At 43.3% G+C, this 5590-nt stretch overlaps 1 protein-coding gene across 1 annotated transcript in view; it reads right to left on the minus strand.

Annotated features, from left to right (window-relative positions):
* The window catches only part of LOC103269789 (coiled-coil and C2 domain-containing protein 2A-like), a gene marked incomplete at its 3' end in the record, with an annotated part of 30351 nt that extends 28407 nt beyond the window's left edge, over positions 1 to 1944 (minus strand). Inside the window, exon 1 of the mRNA XM_008067351.1 lies at positions 1893 to 1944. The remainder of the gene's footprint in view (positions 1 to 1892) is intronic.
* Between the last annotated feature and the right edge of the window lie 3646 nt (positions 1945 to 5590).

A 5590-nucleotide genomic window follows, 5' to 3' on the forward strand; every position in this document is an offset into this window, starting at 1 on the left:
GAGATGAGGTCTCGCTGCCCAGGCGGGTCTCGAACCCGCGAGCTCAGGCAATCCACTCACGTCAGCCTCCCAAAGGCGTGGGATTACAGGCTGAGCCACCGAACCCGGCTAATATTAGTGTTTTTTTGTTTTTTGTTTTGAGACTAGGTCTTGCTCTGTGGTCCAAGCTGCAGTTCAGTGGTAGGATCATAAATGACTGCAGCCTCAAACTCCTGGACTTAAGCAATCCTCCCATCTTATCCTCCTGTGCAGCTGGGAATACAGGTGTGCACCACCATGCCTGGCTAATTTTTAATTTTTTTTGTAGAGATGAGGTGCTGCTATGTTTCCTAGACTGGTTTCAAACTCCTGGTTCTAAGTGATCCTTGGCCTCCTAAAGTGTTGACAGGAGTAAGCCACTGCTCCAGCCAATACTGGTAGGTTTTATTATTGAGAAAAAGTGATGGTAGAGAGAGAACGTGGAAGGAAGGAGTAAGGAGGGAAAAGCACTTGACGGATGAAGAGGAGTCAGGAGAAAGACCGTAGGTGATGTCCAAGGGCCCCTTTCAGTTTCTACCTCCAACCTTTGGGAATCATAACCCATGCCCCTCTCCCCTTCTCTCCAGGCAGGTCTAGGGAATCTGTCTTGTTGTTTCAGTTTATGGTGCTTCTGAAGCCTCCTGGCCCTGTTCCCATGAGTATTCTCTCCCTTGCACTCTGAAAGCATTTTTGTTTTTGTCCCATCCTGGAGTTCAGAAATCTGGGGCAGTACCTTTTGGAATTCACTATCTTATTCTACAAGTTATTTCAGCTGCAGTTTCCGTCAGCATAAAGTTAGTGACAAATAGCTTTGTAGAATCATTTAATCAGCTTGCTACAGTATACACTGCTCTCGGCGAGTACATACGAGTACCATGTTTGAACTGCTCTATGTGATCCATGGCCAGTGCATTTATTTACACGATGTAGTCAGCTGTAAGTAAGTGCTGGAAGCCCCTCCCTGGATGTCATCCTGCTGTGCTCACAGTGCTCTTTGTAAATCTTTTCTGGCATTTAGCTCATTGTACTGTTATTGTCTGTTTCTAGGTCTGTCTTTCCAGCAACTCTGAGCTTCTGACCTGGTCTAATTCATTTTTGCACACTCTAAGCTTAGGTGCATTGCCTGGTGCATTGTTAATACTCGATAAATGTTTGAATGAATGACTATAAATGAGCTCTAAGAGGTCTATACACACACACACACACACACACACACACAGAGAGAGAGAGAGAGAGAGAGAGAGAGAGAGAGAGAGAGGGAGAGAGAGAGAGAGAGGGAGAGAGAGATTTTATACTGACACTGAATTGATTTACAGAAAAGCCTATATGAAAATGCAATAGCAAGCATATATTTCCTACTAGTCCTTATTAGCTTTTCATAGCACCTCTCTGCAATGAAGGAAAACAGGTTAAGTTGCAGCCAGCAGATTTTCTTGAAGTCTTTTGGAAATCCCAACAAGTTTCAACCCTGAGGTTAATAGCCCTTTCTCTGTCTAATGTCAAGAAAAGTGAAGTTTGCAGTGACTAGTACTTTTCCTCTTGAACCAGTTTTAACTAAAAGGCGCAGAAATGCAACACGTAGTAAATGTTCCTCAGAGTGTTGGTTAGAGAGGATTTCCATTCAGGGCTCGCGAGGAAGGGGACTTAATGTTTCCTGCAAACCAGACACCACAGAGCTGCTCAAATCAAAGCTGCTGAGTAGTGGTCTATGTTCCCATTCCAGAAAGAAAATGAAAACATAAATAATGCTGAGGGCCCCTAAACTTACAACTCATTACATTCAGTTTCAAGGTACCCAGGGAGAGGTTGAAAACAAGAAACCGAAAACAGGAAACCATTACTGTAGCCCTAAGTCCAGTTGAGAATCGATTTACCTTAAGAAACTTTACAAAAGGCACTTTGCAGGTTCTGCTTTCTGGAATGCAAGTGGAGAGAGACGGTTGTGCTGTTGAATCTTCTAAAAGCATCTGGAGGGAGAGTCTGAGCGTGGGGGACGGGCTCCTCCCCGGGAAGCTGCAGTCGTGTCTCAGAGCAAAAACACCAGCTTAGCAACCCGTTCCTAAGGAGGTCACTTAGTGGCGCTTTTTTTTCCTTTTAAAGTGACAGGTTGCTTCTAGTAGTAGCATACAAGCATTCTGTGTAAGCGGAGTGCACAGCTTATGGGGGAAAGACAAAGAGAGAGCAACTTGGTGGGCGATGGGCAGAGATTAGGCCAAGCTTTAAGAACTGTACCTCCCTTCATGTCATTGGGGCCACTGTGCATTTCTGATAAAGGCCAGGCGATGCTCAGAGGTGGTACTATTTGGAAGCCCAGAAGGTCATCATTACATGGCCATGAGGGTCTAACTTGGTAGTGGCTAAGGCCCTGAGGAAGTGCTTCAAGTACCAGCAAATGTTCACTGGAGTGTTTCCTGGTTAAACGTGGAACACTGGATGCACAAGTTTAATCCCTGCTAATTTTCTGAATCCTACTACAATTATTGAAAGGAGATATAAATGTCACGGTCCAAAAAAAAAAAAAACCCCAAAACAAAAAAACAAAATGGGAGAAGAGGAAAAGCAAATAGAAGGGTAATAGAATGAGTGGACACAAACATATATAAATAAAAAGGGCACACTCCAATTATATTGGTGTGTGTCTTTATGTGTGTGGTGTAGGCATGTATTTTTGTGCACTTACTGTGTTTTCTTATCATCTATATTTTTAATGTTCTGGCATTGGAGCCTTGATCCTGGAGAAATGGACTGTCTCAGGTTATCTGATGGCTAGAGATAGCAAGTGATTCCCCTGAAGTATACAAGCTCTCCTTAACCAATCCAGAGCCCACACAACCAGGTGTCTCCTTCACCAAACTCTCACATGCCAAGCCAATATTTCCCTTGTCCGGAATCACCCTGGATCAGGTTCAGACAACTAGGGACAGCCCCTAGAGTCCAGAGCCCACTGAAATACTTCAGACTATCCAATCCTAAACTCTCTTAGCATCCTGCCTGTGTTGCCCATTTTCTCCTGGGAAAACTCTAGCAAAGGCTCTGAACCATACTCCACCCTCCCTCACTTCTGCTTTTGCCCATCATTGGTCCTTCCCTATGTGGCCCTGTGTGACTTGCCATGTGCTATGGTTTGTGTGTGTCTTCCAAAAAGGATGTGTTGGAAACTTAATCCTCAGTGCAACCGTGTTGGGAGATGTGCCTTAATGAGGGGTGATTAATCCATGACGGCTCTGCCCTCATGAATAGATTAACACCATTATCTATTGTGGATTCCTTATAAAATGATGAGTCTGGCCCCCCTTTTTCTCTTTCCTTCTCTTGCTTTTCTCTTTTTCTCCTCCTCTTCCTTTTCCTACTTCTCTTGATCTTGTTCTTGTTCTTCTTGTTGTTCCTGTTCTTCCTCTCTCTTGCTCTCTCTCTCTCTCTCTCACACACACACACACACACACACACACACACACACACCCCACTTCTACCGTGGGATGATATAGCAAGAAGGCCCTTGAAAGTTGCCAACCCCTCTATCTTGGACTTCCCAGCCACCATAACTATAAGAAATAAATTTCTGTTTATTATAAATTACAGTCTGTGGTATTCTGTTATAGCAACACAAAACAGATGAAGATATGATGCTTTCTGTTTTTAGTAGTCCGTGATTATAAACTGATTTCTTTGTGACAATCATTTTTGTGTCTGCATATATTACCATACCTGATTAAACAAATCCAGAGTGCAATTTTAGCACAGTATGTGTCAGTGTGCCTATGTGGTATGTGTGTGTGTCTGTGTTTCTGTGTGTGTGTCTGAGTGTGTCTCTGTGAGTGTGCATGGATATAGGGGTGGTATGATGAGGGGTGCAGGTAGGCACGAAAATGAGGAAATGAGCTGATTCACTCTGCAAAACTTCAGAGGCTCAAGATTTGAGCAGTGGTGTTGGGCTGAAGTGTATCCCCTATTCCCTCAGATATGTTGACTTTCTAACCCCAGCACCTCACAGTGGGGCCTTACTTGGAGAAAGAGCCTTTCAGAGGTGATCAAGTTAAAATGGGGTTTTTAGGGTGAGACCTAATCCAATATGTCCTTATAAAAAGGGAAAATTTGGACGTAGAGACAGGGAAACAGTGCTAAGACACCTTCCACGAGCCAAGGGACACCTGAGGCTACCAGACACCAGGAGAGAGGCCTGGACCAGATTCTCCCTTGAAGATTTCCCTCAGAGGGAACTGACCCTGCCAACACCTTAATTTTGGACTTCCAGCCTCCAGAATTGAAAGACAATACACGTCTGTTGTTTTAAGCCACCCAGCATATGGAGCTTTGTTACAGAAGTACCAGGAAACAATGCAACTCAGGAGGGTAGGGAGATATGGGGTCCTGAAAATGCAGGAAGATTTGAAAGTCCATATATTGATGGGCTAGATACTCAGGACTCTTATTCCTAGTAGCCTGAGAAGTAATTCCCATCTACCCCATCTGTCTCATCTTCTGGAAGCTGAACCAGAGACTCTCTGGTCTCAAGTTCCCAGCTATGGGAAGATGAGTGTGTTTCAGAGCTGAAAGCTATACACAAAACTGGGAGATCGGCAGGGCCCATTCTAAGCCCTCCTTAAGAACTTAGGCAACAAAGCACATGCCATTAGCTCCTCAGTTCTGCCTCTTCCAGCACAGAATTGGGAAAAAATTTTTCTGGAGAAACTGAATGCTCATGATGTACAGACCCCAGATACTGACATTTCAGGATTCGCCAGTGAAAAAGTGAGTATATTGCCCTTACAGAAAAGAGTTATAAAAATTTTTTAAAGAATCTCAGGTTAAGAAATTAAACACTTGTAGCTCATAAAAAGAGAACCATAAACGTTAAAAGTAGAATTTATCAAAGGAGTAATACAAGAAACACTGTCCAAGGTGAAAGAATAAGTTTTCAAACTGAAGGCGGCTGTCTGTTATCTAGTGCTGGCACAAAAAGGCAACAAGAAAACTTGTCTCGTCTCAGCTTGTGTTTTGCATGTGGTGGGAAAAATATAAGAATTTATAACCATTGACTTGCACCATGCAGTTTGTCTTATTTATGCTACTTGTATCTTTTAAGAACCTTCAACAAGCTAGAGTATCCCTGTGGGGTGCCAGACAGAAATTGTTATAAAATTTTTCTGGGTCAGGCATGTGGGTTGCTTGAGCCCAGGAATTCAAGACTAGCCAAGCAACATAGCACAACCTAGTCTCTAAAATAAATAAATAAATGAAAATTAGCTGGGCATGGTGATGCATGCCTATAGTCCCAACTATTCAGGATGCTGAGGTGGAAGAATCTTCCAAGCCCAGGAGGTCATAGCTACCATGAGCCATGATCATCATTATCATGCCACTGCATTCCAGCCTGGGTGACAGAGTAAGACCCCTACTCAAAAAAGTAAAAATAAAACATAAAACTTTTCTGGATGGACATACCTTCAAGTAGATAGCTCAGGATGTCTGCAGATAAACCCTGATACCAATGAGCTCATAATCCAAAATTACACAACACAGTAGGAAACACTTAAGGTCCACAGAGGACATTATTAGATACTCAAGAATTTCT

Source organism: Carlito syrichta, unplaced genomic scaffold (assembly GCF_000164805.1).
Source record: "Carlito syrichta isolate Samal-C Ts95f unplaced genomic scaffold, Tarsius_syrichta-2.0.1 Scaffold309483, whole genome shotgun sequence".
NCBI lineage: Eukaryota > Metazoa > Chordata > Mammalia > Primates > Tarsiidae > Carlito > Carlito syrichta.